At 36.8% G+C, this 20410-nt stretch overlaps 1 long non-coding RNA gene across 2 annotated transcripts in view; it reads right to left on the bottom strand.

Moving 5' to 3' along the window:
- Positions 1 to 6150: 6150 nt before the first annotated feature.
- Positions 6151 to 20410, bottom strand: part of LOC106544078 (uncharacterized) — a 43115-nt gene continuing 28855 nt past the window's right edge. Inside the window, exons 2-4 of one of the 2 annotated variants that reach the window (XR_015697966.1) lie at positions 11551 to 11607; positions 7896 to 8030; positions 6151 to 7010 (exon numbers count right to left, since the gene is read on the bottom strand). This is a non-coding gene — a long non-coding RNA (uncharacterized LOC106544078). Of the gene's footprint in view, positions 8031 to 11550; positions 11608 to 20410 lie in introns of both variants that reach the window. The other variant, XR_001313200.2, reaches the window with a different exon arrangement.

Genomic DNA, 20410 nt, shown 5'->3' on the forward strand with positions numbered 1-20410 from the left:
TCGAGCATGTAAAGATGAAGTGAGGAAAGTTAAGGCTCACAATGAAGAAAAGCTTGCCACAAAAGTAAAAAATAACAAAAAAAGCTTCTTCCAACATGTTAAAAACAAGAAAAAGACTAAGGAAACAATTGGTCCATTGCTGGGAGAAAGTGGCAAGAAGGTGACAAGCAACAGGGAGAAAGCAGAACTATTTAACTCATGTTTTGCACCTGTCTTTTCACAAAGGGATAAAACAGTCCAACCTATCAAAAACAGCACTACAAAAATCAGATTAGGAACACAAGTTGAAATAGGGAAGAAAATGGTAAGTGAGCACCTGTCTACCCTAGATGAGTTCAAACCACCAGGACTGGATCGGTTACACCCCAGGGTTCTGAAGGAACTGGCAGATGAGATCTCAGAACCACTGAACTATATCTTTCAGAGATCCTGGAGCACTGGGGAACTACCATAGGACTGGAAAAGAGCTGATGTGGTTCCCATCTGCAAAAAAAGGGGAAAAAACAGATCCAAGAAACTACAGACCTATCAGCCTGACCTCAATACCAGGAAAGATTCTGGAAAAGATAATCAAGCAACAAATTAATGAACACCTAGAAGCAAACAAAGTAATAGCCAAAAGCCAACATGGGTTGTCAAAAACAGATCATGCCAGACTAATCTTATTGCATTCTTTGATAATGTGACAAAATTAGTGGACCAGAGGAATGCCATTGATATAGTTTACTGGTCTTCAGTAAGGCATTTGATAAGGTAGACCACAACCTACTACTAGATAAAGTAGACAGCATCACCACCAGATGGATTTGTAACTGGCTGACCAACAACACTCAACGTGTAGTCATGAATGGAACTGCATCTTCATGGAGGGAAGTATGCAGTGGAGTACTCCAAGGCTCTGTTTTGGGCCCAGTACTCTTCAACATCTTCATCAATGATTTGGATGAGGGAATAAATGGGGAACTCATCAAATTTGTAGATGACACCAAGCTGGCAGGAATAGCCAACGCTCCAGAAGATAGGCTAAAGTTACAGAAGGATCTTGACAAACTTGAACATTGGGCACTATCTAATAAAATGAAATTCAATGGTGAAAAGAGTAAGGTTCTACATTTAGGCAACAAAAACGAAATGCACAGGTACAGTATAGGTGGTATCTTGCTCAATAGTAGTAATTGTGAAAGGGATCTTGGAGTCCTAGTGGACTACCATTTAAATATGAGCCAGCAGTGTGCAGCAGTTGCCAAAAAAAGCCAACACAGTTCTAGGCTGCATAAACAGAGGGATAGAATCAAGATCACATGAAGTGTTAATACCACTTTATAATGCCTTGGTAAGGCCACACTTGGAATGCTTCATGCAGTTTTGGTCACCACGATGTAGAAAAGATGTGGAGAGTCTAGAAAGAGTGCAGAGAAGAGCAACAAAGATGATTAGGGGACTGGAGACTAAAACATATGAAGAACGGTTGCAGGAACTGGGTAAGTCTAGTTTAATAGAAAGAAGGACTAGGGGACAAATGATAGCAGTGTTCCGATATTTCAGGGGTTGCCACAAAGAAGAGGGAGTCAAACTATTCTCCAAGGCACCTGAGGGAGAACAAGAAGCAATGGGTGGTAACTAATCAAGGAGAGAAGCAACTTAGAACTGAGGAGAAATTTCCTGACAGTTAGACCAATTAATCAGTGGAACAGCTTGCCTCCAGAAGTTGTGAATGCCCCAACACTGGAAGTCTTTAAGAAGATGTTGGATAGCCATTTGTCTGGAATGGTATAGGGTTTCCTGCCTAGGCAGGGGGTTGGACTAGAAGACCTCCAAGGTCCCTTCCAACTCTGCTATTGTATTGTTGTATTATTTATTTTATTTTGTTTTGTTTGTTACTCATGTACAAGATAAAAGGAACAAGGATAAACATGAATAAGAACACAAGAAATGGGTACAAATAAATGGGGACAGTAGGACAGGGATGTTAGGCACACTAGTGCGCTTATGCACACCCCTAAATCAGATCATAGTCATACTTTGTTCTTCCTGTCTTGCACAGGGTGGACTTTCATGTGTTAAAACTGTTGCGCGAGGGCTGGCATGCATGCACATGCATGCGCAACTCAACTTGAGCAAGTTGAGCTGCACACGTGCTTGCCACCTTACTGCTTGCACATCTCAGTTCTAAATAGGCTATGGCCTGATAGTGGACCACAGCCCATTGTGGATCCCTAGCCTACCATGCATCTCGGCATGCTGCTAGCTGCAAAAATGGCAAACATAACAAAACTGAAAACTGGAGATTTCTTACACATTTCCTCTAAGTAAATACGCAAGAGTAATATTCTTGTAAAATAGTGGATGGCATCAGGTCTTCTCAGGAGCGGGCTGAGTTGCAACAGTATGGTTTGGGTATGGGAAGAAGGATGTTGTGAACCCAGCAAAGAAGAGTATTTTTTCCAGTTCAACAGGGAATGCATTCCAGAGCCTAGAAATACATACAGTTTGGATCTAAAATTAAAACCCTATACATTTCAATATAGTTACAAAGCTGAGGAATTGGCAGCAGAAAATGGAAATAGAAATCGGTGGTTTGTATAATTTTACACACACTGTACCATATATATATATATATATATATATATATACACAAACACATATCCATTCATTTATATATAAATATTTCTATAAGCTTAAAGATCAGAAAGTCCATGGCTGGCTCATTAAGTTACAAGAATTTGCTTTCAGTTGTGTGAAGACCATTTCATATGCCTAATTCAGAAAATGTTAAGAGATAACAAAAATGTTTTCAACCCTGTTCATAACAGCTGAAAATAATTTCTTTGGTAGATTCCTTGCAGGCTGATGACAGGTTCTTAAGTATAAAGGTAGGGATGGTTTGAATGACTCGCTTTTCACTAAACACCTCTGTATTTATGTGGCTTCCCGTGCTTCAGTTAAATCCCAAGGGACACCATCATTAGGCACCTCCACTAGGTTTTTTTTTTTAGATACGGAAGTAGGATCAGCCAGGAAGCTTGCAGAGTGATAGAGAGATGTGTAACTGAAAACAGAGCTGGCTCTTTTCTACATCTCAGAACAATAAGATTTTTCAAAACTCAGAACCATTGAGAATAAGGTGGGAAAAAGTTGGGAGAATTTTTTTTCACATGGTTTAGAGAATTGGAAACAGATTTTGAGTATAGCATTTTTTCAGGCTGAGGCTACAATGGACTACAGGAAGAAACTTGAGAAACAGTACAGCTCAAAAACCAGGGACTGATAAAATGAATTTTATCAGACAAAGATAAAATTAAGGATGACAATCTGAAAATAGTTAGTGTTTTTGACACTGAAATATATAAGACCACATCATATTTTAAAAAAAACATGCAAAAATGTTTTAAAGAGAGATTTTAATAATAAAAACAAAGATGTTTAATGAACTTTGTAAAAATATCAGTAGAAATGTAAAATAACACTAAACGTCTTAAAATCATTTGTAACCTGAACTGTATTTGGTTAGATGAAGTGACACCAGCTTACTGATGTGCCGTCAGCAACAAGAAAAAGCATGCTTGGCTATATATTTTACATTATAGCCCGATTTATAAAAAGAATTTTATAATAATATATGCTTAGGAATATTTTACTAAAGAAAAACTAATGTGCCAGAGTCAAAACATAGGATCTGCAAAGTTCCCTTGGGTATGCAGGTACTGATTTCACATCAATAGATGGCTCAGAGTAATGAAAATGAAAAAATGCTTTCACTTTATAAGTTCAACAAATATAGGTTAAGAATTTTAAATTAGAATGGACATCAACTAGTAATCAGGGCAATGACATTCTATACCAACCTCAAGTTGAAAGGCACCATCACATAGAATGTAATAGTCTTCTTAAAGAGATGCAAATGACAATGTCAAAGCTTCTCAGTGCAAAAAGAACCACACTGACACTCCATCCCTTTGGCTGGGTCATCATTTATCAGCATATTGATGATTAATATATGGACCCAATATATGGACTCTCTAAGTGTCTAGTTAGGAAAATTATAAAATTGTGCCTTCCATTCCCAGTCCTCATGAATGGTTGGAAGGAAGTCTAGCAGATACACAGAATTCTCATTTTGACACATTTCAGTTCCCATCTGACTACTAACAGATAAGTAAGTTCATAGGACTTCCCTCAGGACTCCAAGTCAGTTCTCTGATTCCTATTTAGAGTCCATTCTGGTCCAAACTGATTATAAATATATTGAGAAATTTGAAATTTTGAAATTTAATAAATTTGTATGCCGCCCAATCCCGTAGGACTCTGGGTGGCTTAGAGACAAGATAAAAAGTTAAAAATTAGGAATAAAAAGATACAGTTTTTAAAAAATAACACACCATCCATTCTGTCTAGATGGGGCTGGACATTATTCAGCAGCCCCAGGCCTGCCGGAACAGCCAGGTTTTGTTGGCTTTTGGGAAGGCCGAGAGAGTGGAAAGGGTCCAGATCTCTATGGGTAGATCGTTTCACATGGCCGGAGCAATATTTTCCTTGACCCATCATTTTTACGAGAAGTCAGGAACGTGATTGGGAAAAAGATGTATTATATCTGCCAATTACTAAAACCTTCTTGAATCCTTGCTTCCATTGAAATAAATTGCTATCATGCTACTGGCTTTATTATTGGATTTTTAAAAATCAGAAATATTTTGCTTTTTTACTGAAGCAAATCTCAGCAGGACTTGTCCTTTGCTATGACAATAGAAAGCTTGGGCATAATAGTGAATTTACTTCTTTCATACTTTCACTGTTTTTTTTTTTAATTGGGCATTCTTTAGGGAGTAGAAAACAAGTCTGAGAAGTTGACATATCTTGGGTTGAGATGAGACTGTCATGGGAAGAAGAGTAAAACTGGGGCTGTCAAACCATTTCAATGATTCTACAAATAACTCTGGGGCTTTGAAGGAGGCGGTGGTGAGGCCCCTCCTTAAGAAGCCTTCCCTGGACCCAGCTTTTTTAGCCAACTATCATCTGGTCTTCAACCTTTGCTTTGTAGCGAAGGTTGTTGAGAGTGTGGTAGCACGTCAGCTTCCCCAGTTCCTCTCTACATGGGGCTGCCCTTGAAGAGCAACCAGAGGCTTCAACTGGTCCAGAATGCAGCTGTGTGGGTTATCATGGGAGCACCCCTTTTAGGCGGCCTGCACTGGTTGCCGGTTGTCTTCCAGGTGTGATTCAAGGTACTAATTATGACCTTTAAAGTGCTCCATGGCTTAGGCCCAGGATACCTGCGAGACCACCTACTGCCACTGGTAGCCTCCCACCATCCAGTGCGAACTCACAAAGTTGGCTTCCTCAGGGTGCCATTGGCCAGACAGTGTCAGCTAGCGACCCCCACGGGGAGAGCATTCTTTGTGGGAGCGCCTTCCCTCTGGAATGAGCTGCCCCTGGAGCTTCGTATAATCCCCGACCTCCGGTCCTTCCGATGCGCCCTAAAAAGTTGGCTTTTCCAGCAAGCCAGCCTGGCCTGAACAAAACAAAATAAATTATTGATCATTGTTAAATTTTAATCGATTTTTTAAAAATGTTATTGTTAATCCTAATTGGGTTTGTTTGGGATATTCTATTTAATTCTTTTTAACTTTTGTAATATGTCTTTTTTTTAATGTTGTACGCCGCCCTAAGTCCTTGGGAGAGGGCCAGCATATAAATCTAATAAACCAAACCAAACCAAACTAAAGATCAGCTTTTTAGCTCAAGGTACGATATCGATCACTGTATTTACAAGAATTTTATTCATCAATGGGGGCAGTAAATCCCCATTCCATAGCATTACGATCTTATAAAATGTTTATTTTTATTAATAGCAAATTGATCAAAGGTACTGATTAGAACACCAATATATTATACAAGAAAACCAAACAACTATATTTCTTAAATCAAAATATAGGCATTAATGTTGACTACGCAAGGCAAATTGCCATCAGGCCATTAAAGGTTCCATATTTACTTTTATGTAATAAAAATGCATTTGAGACAGAAATTCAACAAATAAGTGATGAAGATTATTTCTGGCTTTTTATGATACCCATACTTTTATTGTGATAATTTGGTTTTATCCAACAATTTCATTTCATAATAACATGTGGGGTCTTTTGAGAAGGAAATCTTGTTCCAAAAATGGCATCGGTCCATTCTTAAATCTAAGAACATGTACAGCTTAAGTCCAAAGTAGACACTAAAAGTAATAATGTGCATTGATATCTTTTTTCTGCTGTCAATTGTAATAACAAGCAAATTTTTCTTTTGCATTAAGTGAACTTATTGTTTGGGTGGCTCTGACAATAAAATTCTTTAAAAAATGTACTGGCAGGAACAATCAGAAATATATTTGAAGTGAAAACAAATGGTAAAGTACAAGCTGGAAGACTGAAACAGAATGTTCTTGCATTAAAATGCAATTTCTTTTTACCAACATACCCATTTTCACCTCTTGGTTTTTAATACAATGAATAATGAAGTACAATGTGATGATGAGAAAAAATTCAGAGGATCCTTTTTCCAAAATTGAAAGAATATATGAGGAGGCTATAAATTACTGAAGCTGGTCAGGGTCTGCCTTTGAAATCCTGAGCATCGCCGTCTTGAATGCAGTTCTGCTACTCACCCAGAAGCCATTCCTGCACTCTTGAAGAGTATAAGCCTTGATACATTCTTTCAATATTTGTGGGCATTCTTTCAATATTTCTCGGTCTTAAGAATAATAGAACATAACAGAAAAACATAGTAATTTTGATGTGCGATTTAGTCCGTAGTTGCTCCAAGGGATCCATATTAGTATAAAAGTTGTGAGTAGTTTGAGAGACACGTTAAAACAAAGGCATCTTTTTTCAGGCTCACATGTTATTTCAAAGTCAGGCTGTTTTAATGAAGAGCAGAGAAGTGATGGACTCTCACTTCCACAAGGTCCAAAAGGTTTCTTCCAAATTGTTCTTAAGCATGGCAAGTCATAATGTTTTGCCTAGAGGAATCTCAGAATGACATGTTAGTGGCTACAACTTTTGCTTCAGTAGCTTCATATCAATCCACTTACTTCTGTCTTCCAAAATGGTATTCTGATCAAGAAAACAGTGAGTCAGGACTTTGCCTTACCTGTCATTCTCCCAGTTTACCACCTGAAATAATTATTTTGTTCTGCCCAAAGATTAGGGCCATTCTCTAACCATTGTCTATCTGGTAAAATCATCCACCAAATTACTACTTTTGAAAAGTGAAATATTATATTGCAGGAACATTTTAAATTGGACATTGTGGCCCAAGCAAAAGTGATTACTAAGTGTGAGGTAACTGTTACAGAAAAAACCCAACTTTATATGAAAAGGAAAAATAATTCCACCTGTGGACATCTGTGAACTTGAAGTTGAAAGAGGACAGCATTCAAAATCAAAACATATAGAAATGAATTGTAATTGTATCTTATTTTGAGCTGCTTATCTTAGTCCTTAAATGAAAAGGAACACTGGATTTAATAAAGAAGGCAGCCTAAAATACCAGACTTTTATTTTACTCAGGTGAATGAGTAAATTTAATATGGGTATTTTTTTTCTTACATAGTCTTTGCTCCCAAGTATAGGGTTTAAATTTAATATGGCCTATTATATTAAATGATTTACAATAAATAGGATAATTTTAATTAAATGGAATAGGTTGGTAGGACTCCCAGTTACTGAAAATAATGATAATTCATTATTTCACTACTAATAGATTCCAGACATTGGCCCTCCCCCCAAAAGATTTGTTTGTTCAGTCATTATGCCATGTCCCATTCTTCATGGCCCCATGGACTATACCATATCAGAGTCCCCTGTCTTCCAGAGTTTGTTCAAATTCATGTTCATTATATCTATGACACTAACCATCTCATTTTCGGTCTTCTTTTGCCTTCAAGGGTATTTTCCAATGAGTCTTCTCTTGTCACTTGGTTGGCAAAGTATCTGAGCTTTAGGTTCAAAATAGTCTTCTTTGTCTACGCCTTAACTCCAAATAGTTAACTTTATGTGAAAAAGAAAAAAAAATGTTCTTATTCTTAGTAGGAAAGAAATTGAGTGAATTGGCAAGGACTAAGCATTTCAATACTTTAGATGCCTAATATAGATTTTGGCAGATGCCTCTCAGAAAACTCAACACATGATTATGCACTTCTATGTGTCTTTGGGGAGATAATTTTTACTTTGCTGTTAGGTTTTGAAGTTCATTAAAGTTCTTCTATGAAACTGCAAAGAATTGTGGAGGGCAGCAAAAATGGAAGAGTAAGATGGGTGGTCTCTACATTTGATAAATGAAATGCAATTTACAGAATCAGTTCTGCAATCCTCCTTCAGATAGTGGCTTGAAAAAATTTCCCTCAGAGATGGGCATCAGGCACATCAGAGAATTTTTCCACCACTTTTCCAGCCCAATGTCTCATTCTACAAAATATTTTCTCAGAGGAAGTACTGAAGATAAAGACAGTAATGAAAATAATGGTTTGGACAATGCATCCACTTCAGGAAGAACATAAACAGAAACTTTCATGTCTCTAGAAAAAAGTTCTTGCTGCAAATCTTAAACACAGAGTTTAATTTCTAAATATAAATAAATGATATATTATTATGGCAAAATCTTTTTCAGTCTGCTTCCTTTTGGTTCAAGTTTATAAATGGCCTGCCTATAATATTTCTCAGAAATTTTATGGTTTCCTGCTTGAGCAGGGCCTAGAAGACCTCTAGGGTCCCTTCCAATTCTTATTCGGTTAATATAGTGAGAAAATAAACTAGGGAGACTTTTGAAAGTAAGATAATGTGCTGCTGGTGAAACCAATGTGAAGATGATGGTAGAAATTAACATAGACCAGCGGTCTCAGCAACCTGCAGCTCTGGAGCTGCATGTGGCTCTTTCTCCCTCTGCTGCAGCTCCCTGTTGCCAGTTGGTTCCACAATTGATAGGGCTTTTGGTTAGGACAGGTAGAGGAAAAAGGATGCCGTGCTAGGAGGAGATTCTAAGGTGGGGGAACTGGACTTTTAAGGTTGCAGACCCCTGGTATAGATGAATTTATGGAAGAAGTGTTTCAGACCTGGCCTGAGAAAATTTGGCTACAATGAATAAAAACAGCATAAATTTGGTTATTTTAGCAAAAGAAATAAGGAAAAAAATATATCTCTATGGGACATTATTAAAAAAATACTGTTGAAAAAGTAACAAAAGGAATAGAAATAATTAGTCCAAAAAGCACACATTTTAGCTTTGCATACCCACCTACCAACTTCTATTTTACAGAAAAGCAGAATAATATATTCTTAATCCAACCTGACAGGCCTTCTATTGAGATAAAAGGAAAAGACATTCCCATATACATACTGAACTCTTGGGAAGTATTTAAGATTTAAACATACAAAATAAATATATAAATATTCCAGGTTCATTCACTGGTTCTAATTACCCTCATTTTCTCTCGGTGTTTCCTTTTCAAAATATATAACAAAACTTTCAGTATTCTAATTTTTTTTTACTGTGACTAAATATAATGTTCTATTTCTTATTTATTTTTACTGTGAGTTTTAGCTCTTATCCTAAAGTTGGTCCCACAGCATAGCTCCCACTTTTAGATCAATACTGGATTGTTGCTTTTTAATATACATTTAGGCACTGTTTATTTTTTAGAAACAAATATAATGCAACATAAATGTATCGACAGTTTGAGATTGCCTGCACATCTGATCAATGTTCTTCTGTCTGTCTTCCATCTTTAATGCTGTTTATTATAGGTACTTTACAGCATGACTTCCCAGAACCATTACTACAAACTGAGCACCTAGTTTGTTTGATTCCATAGAAAGGCATATATCATGCCTAACTGTAGTTTAATTTGGCTTCTTTTAAAAATGGAACCTTTTCATGCATTTTCATTGACCTTTCTGGTGTAAATAAAATGTATTCTTATATTGGCATGCAACAGTTTCAGAATGTCTACTATGGCCTAAATCAGGCATGTTGTATCTGTGACTTGCAAGCCGTATGTAGTCCTGAATAGCTAATAATGCAGCCCAACAAATGCATAAACTTTTAATAGTATTATGTGATTTATATACATTAACTATATTATATATTTTATGTGCGGCCCAAGACAATTCCTCTTCACTCAGAGTGACCCAAGTAAGTCAGAAAGTTTAAAATTTTAAAACATGAAAAATAAATAATGCTGCAGAAATATTATATCATCCTTTAATAAAGCTTTGGTGTACTGAAAAAGTTGGGGGATTTTCCCTCAAAAAACATGTATTTTCTCCTTTGTAGTTACTCGGTGGGCCACTGCTGGATTACTAACTGGCTTTGGTTGACATACCAAACATAAATTTACAAATGACCTATTATAACAAGATTTTTTTTGTCCTTGTTTCTGCAATAACATTAAAAGACCATTCTCTACATTCTGTATGGTATTCACTCATATTTTTTGTCAAAACATTAATTCCCCATACTATATTCTTACTGTTTTGGTAACATGCTAGAAGCCAGGATTCTGTAAGTTCTAGTTCTACTTTAGGTTCAAACCTAACTGGGTGACCTTTTCCCCATCGCTAAGAAGGAGCAGCTGATGGCAAACCACTTCTGAAATTTTGCCAGGAAAAATACCAGGACTTGTTCAGGCAATTGTCAGAAGTCAATACTGATTCAAAGGTACACAGATAAACACATTCCCCCCACCTGCAGTCAATGACTTTCCGTACTTGGTCTTCTCTGACTTCATGCTTAATAAAAGATCTCCAAACTATTTTGATGGTTGAATTCTATAAAATGGCTTGGATATTGTTCTGTAAGTCTTCCACAACAGTATGCGTAAATCAGTGGTGGGATTCAGATTTTTACTACCAGTTCTGTCGGCATGGCTTGGTGGGTGTGGTGTGGCTTGGTGGGCGTGGCTTGGTGGGTATGGCAGGGGACGGATGCTATAAAATCTCCATTCTCTCCCCATTTCAGGGGGAGGTTACTGCAAAATCCCCTTTCCTTCCTGATCAGCTGGGACTCGGGAGGCAGAGAATAGATGGGGTTGGGACCAGTCAGAGGTGGTATTTACCGGTTCTCTGAACTACTCAATATTTTTGCTGCTGGTTCTCCAGAACTGGTCAGAATCTGCTGAATACCACCTCTGGCATAAATGTAATAGATAAATAAATACCTGGTACATGTAAATAAACATGCAATCAAATACAATTAAAATAGAGAGCATGTGGAAAACACAGTGTATATGTGTGTGTTTCAAACTTTATTGCTTAATTACTCTTGAACCTTAACTTGTTAAAATTCTTCTCTAATATATTTAGGATCTTGGACTAGTAAATTCTTTAGATTTGTTCATGTGGAGCAAGGCCAACTTTTCTTTGCAGTAAAGCCCCAATACTCTTCACAGTTCTACAGCAAAGTCAATAATGATGCTTGAGATCCTCCATGTATGCCTGAGCAATCCGAACTTAAATACACACTCTCTTGTGTGGAGTAATGTAGAGAGACCATTCATATTTGTGGAATACTTACAATGTGCAGCTTTGTGAACGCTACGCCTTGCTTGGCCGCCATCCTTTTTCATATATTCTACAGGGCGAGAGAGGAAGAAAGATTGGAGAAAATATTGCAATCATATTTGCAAACAAGCCCATTTATTGCTACCAATTGCCAGATTTCTCCAGAACCCTTCATGATCTTCTGTGACAAGGTAACTGTTTTCCTCTTGATTCCCAGCTGTGTGTTTCTTGTCACTTTCAAAAATGTCAACTACAAAAGAGCCAAGCAGGTGGTCGTTTGAAAACATAGTGAGTTGGCATTTTTAGGTAGGTGGGGACTAAATTTGGAGTGGAAACACACAGCTTCTGAGCCTCTCTGCTGCTGCTCTCAATGAATAGCAGCCGTTGTTTTGTGCTGCCTTTGCACAGCTTCGGGACCACCTCCAGCCAATCAGCCCTCTGGTATTTAATTATAACAACATTCTTAGCCTTTTTGTTGTTGTTGCTGCTGCTGCTGCATGAGTGAGGAGGGTGGGGGTGCTGGATCAACTTTTGGAGCCAGGCAGGCCTGCCAACAATAATTTGTCTTTTCCCAGAGGGCTTACGAAGGTTGGAGCAGGTTCCAAGTTCCTCCTAAACTGGCTGTTCAATTTAGCTTTTCTACCAGAGTGCTTGAAAAGGGTTATAGAAAGGCAGATAAATGCATGTCTTGTTGCAAGCATCCCTGACAAACCGAGCCCTCAACAGCAGTGATCTCATTTCTGTCTCATTATTAGTGAGGCCAGTTTTTTTTTCTATTCATAGGTCATTGAATATGAACTAAAATAAGCAAAGTTTGGTTTATTCCGAGCACTTTTTAGCCCACATGCAAATGTTACACTTTGTAGAAGAATTTGTTCAAAGAAACGATTTCTTCTCTAGTTTATCTTTTCCTTGTGTGCAATTAATCAACTGTAAGAATTCAATTTCTTGCTTATGCCTTGAATAAACAGTTCTTCCATAAGTTAATGAAATTATGGTTGTAACATGAGCCTTTCTATTTTACATACAGTATACACTCAACAACACACACACAAAGACGCATTGTAAAGAATGTGAGGAATTATTTTTATGATTCAGAAGAACTAAAACCAGAAACAGTTTGAGTATAGGGAGTTGACTTACAACCATTGTAAGCCCAATTATGAGCCCAAAATTTCTGTTGCTAAGTAAGACTTTTGTTAAGTGAGTTTTACCCCATTTTATAACTTTTTCTGCTGCAGTTGTTAAGCAAAGCACTGCAGTTCTTAACCAGTAACCTGGTTGTTAAATGAATCTGGTCTCCCCATTGACTTTGCTTTGTTACCTTGTTGCAAAAGATGGTCACATGTTCCCAGAACATTGTAATTGTCATAAATATGGATCAGTTTCAAAGTGTCTGAATTTTGATCACATGACCATCAGGATGCTGTCAGGTTTCCGAAAGATGCCCTAATTAACTTATGAGCATTGAGCCAAGTTTCAAAACAAATCCAGTCATTTATTAGGAACAACATTTCGGCAATACTCGCGTGGAGTCAGATTTTACCTCAGTTAAATTATGGCTGAATTTTACCCCTGTTTCTCACGTCCCCTCGGTCTGTGTCATAAATCACATTCACCAACAAGGTGCTGCAGCAGATTGTAAAATTCCACGCCTCACAAGCCTGCTGTAGTAATCTGAAATCCAACTGTAGCCGAAGGCATGCATGGAATGCTCTCCCCCCTTTCCTTCAATGTCACCTCGATAACAGACTTGGAAATTTAGGCAAGAAAAATGAAATGCACAGGTACAGTATAGGTGGTACCTTGCTCAATAGTAGTAACTGTGAGAGGGATCTTGGAGTCCTAGTGAAAAACCATTTAAATATGAGCCAGCAGCTGCCAAAAAAAGCCAACAAAGTTCTAGGCTATATAAACAGAGGGATAGAAACAAGATTATGTGAAGTATTAATACCACTTTATAATGCCTTGATAAGGCCACACTTGGAATACTGCATTCAGTTTTGGTCGCCATGATGTAGAAAAGATGTGGAGTCTTTAGAAACAGTGCAGAGAAGAGCAACAAAGATGATTAGGGGACTGGAGACTAAAATATATGAAGAATGGTTGCAGGAACTGGGTATGTCTAGTTTAATGAAAAGAAGGACTACGGGGATATGATAGCAGTGTTCGGGTGTCTCAGGGGATGCCACAAAGAAGAGGGAGTCATACTATTTTCCAAGGCACCTGAGGGTAGAACAAGAAGCAATGGGTGGTAACTAATCAAGGAAAGAAGCAACTTAGAACTGAGGAGAAATTTCCTGACAGTTAGAACAATTAATCAGTGAAACGGCTTGCCTCCAGAAGTTGTGAATGCCCCAACACTGGAAGTCTTTAAGAAGATGTTGGATAGGCATTTGTCTGGAATTGTATAGGGTTTCCTGCCTAGGCAGAGGGTTGGACTAGAAGGCCTTCAAGGTCCCTTCCAACTCTGCTATTGTATTTGTAAATGCTTTATTAGTTGACAGATGCTGCAACAGTTGTAAGTGTGAAAAATGGTTTTAAGTCACTTTTTTCAGTGCTGTTGTAACTTTGAGTGGTCACTAAATGAACTGTACTAAGTCGAGGGCTACCTGTATTCCTTCAAATCCCCAAAAGTGCTGAAAGTTGAAGTTCAGACTTTCTAATAGTTTATTTAGGTTTTGCAGAAGTTTTAAAGATTTGTAGTGAGGCAACATTGCTAACTCCCTGCATGCAGAGAACTTGGGTGGCTAACATCGCTAGCTCTTTTCCTATTAAAGAAATAGACTTTTGGATCTAATACTATGGTGATGCCTTTCACTGGCTCCATTCAATTAAATATAAAGATTTCCAAAAGCTACACTACAGCACAGATGGGACAGGACATTTTGGTAACATGGAAGTTTATATTCAAAATACCTAGCGGGCAGCAGGCTACTCCGTTTGGTCTATTCAGAATCAGTTCTCAATTAAGTTCTAAATTCTTGGCAATTTGATTCCTTATGGTGGGATATTTGCTTATGGCTTCATATCAACATGATTCTTACTTTGCCAGCCTTTTTTCCACAGCCCAGAGCATGTATAGAGGATGGCAACTACATTCTTAGTTGACTCCTGGGAAATCCATTCTATTAGGGTACAGAGCAGAGGAACCTGAAGAATAACATCTGACAAAGAGCTGAAGATGTCTTGTCCAAACATTTGTTGGAATGTAATTTCTTGCCCAAAATGCATTTTTAGGTTGAGAAATGTATGGCAAAAAAGAAGTGCAGTATTTGCAAATAGTTTTAGGTTGCTTTTATGGGATTTTTAATATATACTACTTAAGCCTTTATTATCAAAGGGGCAGATCTATTTATGTGGTGGCCAAGAGTCAACAATGACTTGATGGCACATAATCAATGAATCAGCTTCAATATTTTATAGCTCTTTTCTCATTAGTGGTTTTGTTTTCTTCTTTTGTAAACATGAATAATCCAGTAATTCACTGCTGGAAGCTTGATAGGGAGTACAGGCTTCAATATTTTCAGAATTTCTCATTATTTATCTTTTGCTCAGCGATGACATGTTATACCTCAGTTCTGATCCTTCATGCACGTTTCAAACACCTGCATATAGAATTTTAAAAACTATCAAAATGTGAGAATAGTACAAATTTGTCAGCTTCCCAGTTCAGAGAAGAAGAGACCATAATCAGCATGTAGTCAATCAATGTGAAAACAGGTTTTTATTTTTAAAAAATGTTCTTGTATTCCTTTATAACAAGACTGATTCTGTAGAGGAGAAAAAAACATTGGAAAAAGCAATCACAATCCTTCTTGTAGTTAATGCCTAAAGTATGCTTCTCTAGGGATACTTCTTTTGCACACTAATCTGCCTGAGCTGATCTCATGAACATGTGATTAAAGATTTCATTGCAAATCACCGCTTCTTTCATTGACGGCAACATGGGAATAGTCCTATTATGACATTACAAGAAGACAATTGAGCAAGGGATGCTAAACAGCTTGAGCATTTTGAAATTCTGGAAATCTGTTTCTTTTCTTCCCCTTCTTTCTATTTTTTATAAATAGTAATTTATAAAAATGAATTATTACCAATGTGCATTCTCAAACTACCACCACATTTGGGGAATTAAATAATAGAAGAGGAATTATGAATCCAAGAACTAATCCATCATTGTCTGTTAGGAATCTCTACCTTTTTTTACAATTACAGAAATGGTGTGGGCACCACAATAAAATGGTGCAAGTGAAAAAATTCTGAAAAAGGAACCCTCAAAACATCAAGAAAATGATTTATTTGTTTATTTGTTTATTATTACTGTTTTAATGGATGAAATGAAACAATCTTCAGGGAATTTGGAAAAACTGTCCTTTAATAACGATCATTTCATTAGTTATATGTGAAACAATATGAAGAATGAAAGACATTATGTACATATGAATCAAAGAAATCTTGGATAAGGAGATAGAAAGTATATGATGCTGATAATTTTGTTAGAGACCTTTTCTTCAGAAGAAGAAAAGAAACAGAAGCAATGGAGGACCTAAGGCAAATAGTTGCAAAGGAACAAAACAAACTGTACCTACCATTTCTGACATTAGTATAAGGTAAGATGTCCCAAATCATCTGCAATAATGAAATAATTGTTAGCACCATTTCAAAGTATGGTAGGAAAAGAAGAATCTGGAATATAGCAAAAAAAAGTGATAAGATTTAGATTGTAGAAAGATAAATTAGAAATATGAAATATATATATTTGATTTGATATATTTGATCAAGCAGAATAAAGTGGCTCTAGAGAGAACACCATGACTTATTTTATTATGCTATTGGACCCTTCCAGTATTTCTATTTTATATGTATGAATATATTTAGTAATCCCAGATGAAGACTCTTAGCAGTTAGTTATCTGATAATGACATCAAATTTAGGTCTAACAATGTATCTCTTCTTAGTCCCTACTTTGAGCAGATTAGTGCGGACTATGGTCTCCTATGTATAAATCACACAGTAGACAATATGCTTCCAGGCAGAGCTTCCTGTAGGACCTGATGACTTCGCTTTCTACTTTCCTATATGTATGGTATCGTTCATCTTATGCATAGAAAAAGTCATGAGACAAAGTTCATTACAGAAGTAAAAGACGTTTATTACTTTTTCAGTGAGAACCACTTAAAAAGAATTATAAATACTCTAAGAAAGTAAAATAAGGCAATAATGGAAAATATAGACGTTTGCAAGCTTGGTACTACATATCAATTTATAAATTTTAAGCCCCAAGGTTTAATAATATAATATATAATCCCAAACCACTTCATGCATATTCTCGACCACTTTAGAGCACCTCTAGGAGAGGAAGGGAAAAGGAAGATGTTATCTTCCTCCCTCTTGGTTTGGGTTGGTGATATGTGAGAGCATATGTCACTTCATCACGTCTGCTGTAGGAATACTCCCTGTTATTCAGAAATAACCCTGAAAAACATATTTTGCAGATTACCATAAGGAACCTGCTCAAGTGCTATTTACCTTTTGAATTTGTGGCTTGAGCTATCTGATGCCTTCAGGATTTCTCTCTGAATTTCTTCCAACTCTAACTTAGGGCTTTGCCCATTAATGGTTTGTTAAATTGCCCAGGAATTGTGACAAAATCAGCAGACAGCCTACATCCAACTTTCTTTTCCTGGAAAATTAACATGCAGAGCTGACTGGCCAATCAACACCAAAATGGCTGATGATTTTTTTTCAATATAATCTACTGACAATGGCAGGAGCTAGTGAGACAAAAGCTGTTTTTGTTGCTGCATTAATTGAGTGTCGGAGCTTCTGTTTACTTCAGTGCTCTCCTAGTTTTAATATCTGAGAACAACAGGACTATTATAATAGATTTAAACAAATATTTGATTCATTGATTGCACTGTTTTGTTGAACTGATTAATAGTATGCAGCAGCAAGGGGTGTTGATAACTATTGTAAAGAAAACATAATAATAAAATGATCAGATTTCAGGGTTAACTTACAAGATTAAACATATAAGATGTTGTTATTGGTTAGAAGGCTTCAAGAACAGTAAAAGTATAACTCACAATACAAGAAAAAGTAAGATACAACTTGTCTTCCACTTCTCTTTCATTAATCTTTATTTTATACAATATCTATATTATTTATAATTTCTAGCACTATTATTGTCCAGGCATAGTAGTACTTAAGCATTGCCCTAACCCTTTGCAGCCTTGCTCCTTCTAAACAAATTGGTTGGTTAATTTGTTTTTTGCATTCTACTGAAACTGTATATGTATGTATATGCAGATTTCCTTTAACAACACAGATCAGTTAACATAGATGACATCTTTAAACTTTAATACATTTCCTCTCTATAAAACACCAGTCAGCTTCCATGTAGGTAGGCTTCCATTGTTAGTTGTCAAAGTCTACTTGAGTGGATTTCCCACTGTGTCACTTTTGTGTGAGTCAAATCAAGATTATAGGTAACAGAGAAGAAGAAGAAAAAGAAGAGAAGGTTAGACCCTCATTTTAGAGTTTAAGAAAAATCTGCCAGCAGGTTGCAGTTTGAGTTGGTAATATACATGAAAGGAAGAGTCCAAGCTGTGTCACCAGTGTCACTATATTAAGCTTCCAGGAAAAAGCATACAAAACACATTTTGTAGCGGTCACACACAGAGACATAAATTTAGGAACAAGATCTGCCTTAGTCTGAATGCAGCTTGCTCTGATAATGAGGAACAATGAGCAAAGGCTATTATGAAATCCGGGTCCTTGAACAGACTTAGCTTTGAGTTGAGTTCTTCCTGTAAAGAAAAAACAAACTTCTATCTATCTATCTTTTTTTTTTGTAGAGAGGATTTTGCCCTCATTTCTTCTGCTAATTTTCCTACCTCTAGATTCAAAAGGTTGTAGTCTCCACCGATGGATTAGTTTTTTTGTTAAATGAAAAAATGCTGTAGAGAAAAATATATCTTGCTAGTTGTTTAGGGGTGATTTGTTTTCATTATTAGGATAGGCGATGCTGCTTTTTATTTCCTATTAAGAATGTCCCTATGTGTAAACATTATCACCTCTCTTAAAATATAAGTGGGCAGGTTTAGATAAAAGGATTAACATCCTCCTTTACAGTGTGTGTAGGGGTTGCCATCATGTTGTTAAAACATGTAGGAAAATAACCTTAAGCAACTTCCAGCAAGGAATGTTTTTATTGATTAATCAATGAATACATAAAATAAGCAGCTAGTTGCTTTAAACTTAAATTCTCACATCAGCCATAATGCTAAATAATGCAGCAGAAATGATTTTATGTATCCTTGTAAACTTAGCCATGCAACGAAGAGAATTCTCTTTTCATTTGCACAGCACAGAACTTAGTAGCTAAACTTAATACTAATTTATAGTATATAGTTTTAGCATATAAATATGAAATTTTACATATGCCACAGTAAAGTAAAGCAGTGGTTTATATAATTTAGTACATTATCACAAATAACACTCTACAACTATGGCTATGGGTTGAGTGTCTAGCAATGGAATTGGCATTGACAGTGTTGACTATCACTGCCTTGCACAGTGATGCAGTTATCCAGCTATAGTAATTGCATGATCAAATGCTTAGAAGAGCAGTATTACCAAATAGTCTGAAGTAGAAGTGAATAAGGAGCTAAGAGAGTCCTAAATGAAATTGAAACAAAATAGTGCAAAAAGTTCCAGATACCAGTTCATTCCCATTTGGGATGAAAGGTAGAGTTCCTTAAAACAATAACAGCTGAAATTGATGGAGTTTATGATGAAGAACAGGAGATGAAATTTAAGGGAAGTAGGTTGTAACAATACAACAGAGAGATTACTTTTAATAGATGTATTCTGTTGAGTTATGTAATGAAATGAATAAAGTTTCCCCCGAAATGGAGAATGTAAGTAGTCTAGATCAACAAAATTATGAGCAAGGATTACATTTTAAAACAAGCTGTATTACATTTTTGGACATAATTTGCTTTGGGATTTACAAACAGAAGAAGCATAGTAAGGTTACTGATCTGGTCTGACATAGTCAGAAGCTAATAGAATTTTTGCTACCACTTTGCTATGACTACTTGGTGCTCTGGATTTTTAGAGACTGGATCAAACTCCTTTGGTTTAAGTTATATAAAATATACATGCACCTTATATGCAGTGCCTCCCTTGCCAAAACAGTGCAAACAAATGTTGAAAATGGAGTAAAGAATTATACAGGTGAAAAATTAGAATATCGTGCAAAAATTCATTTATTTCAGTAATGCAACTTAAAAGGTGAAACTGATATATAAGATAGACTCATTACATGCAAAGCAAGAGAGTTCAAGCCATGATTTGTCATAATTGTGATGATTATGGCTGATGAAAACCCCAAGTCCACAATCTCAGAAAATTAGAATATTGTGAAAAGGTGCAATATTCTAGGCTCAAAGGGTCCCCCTCTAATCAGCTAATTAAGCCATAACACCTGCAAACGGTTCCTGAGCCTTTAAATGGTCTCTCAGTCTGGTTCAGTATGAATCACAATCATGGGAAAGACTGCTGACCTGACAGCTGTGCAGAAAACCGTCATTGACACCCTCCATAAGGAGGGAAAACCTCAAAAGGTAATTGCAAAAGAAGTTGGATGTCCCCAAAGTGCTGTATCAAAGCACATTAATAGAATAGGGGAAAGTATGGAATAAAAAGGTGCACAAGCAGCAGGGATGGCCGCAGCCTGGAGAGGATTGTCAGGAAAAGGTCATTCAAAAGTGTTGGGGACTTTCACAAGGAGTGGACTGAGGCTGGAGTCAGTGCATCAAGAGCCACCACACACAGACGGATCCTGGACATGGGCTTCAAATGTC

The sequence above is a fragment of the Thamnophis sirtalis genome, unplaced genomic scaffold (assembly GCF_051295495.1).
Source record: "Thamnophis sirtalis isolate CommonGarterSnake01/CBP01778 unplaced genomic scaffold, rThaSir2_p1.2 scaffold_11, whole genome shotgun sequence".
In the NCBI taxonomy this organism is placed as follows: Eukaryota; Metazoa; Chordata; class Lepidosauria; order Squamata; family Natricidae; genus Thamnophis; species Thamnophis sirtalis.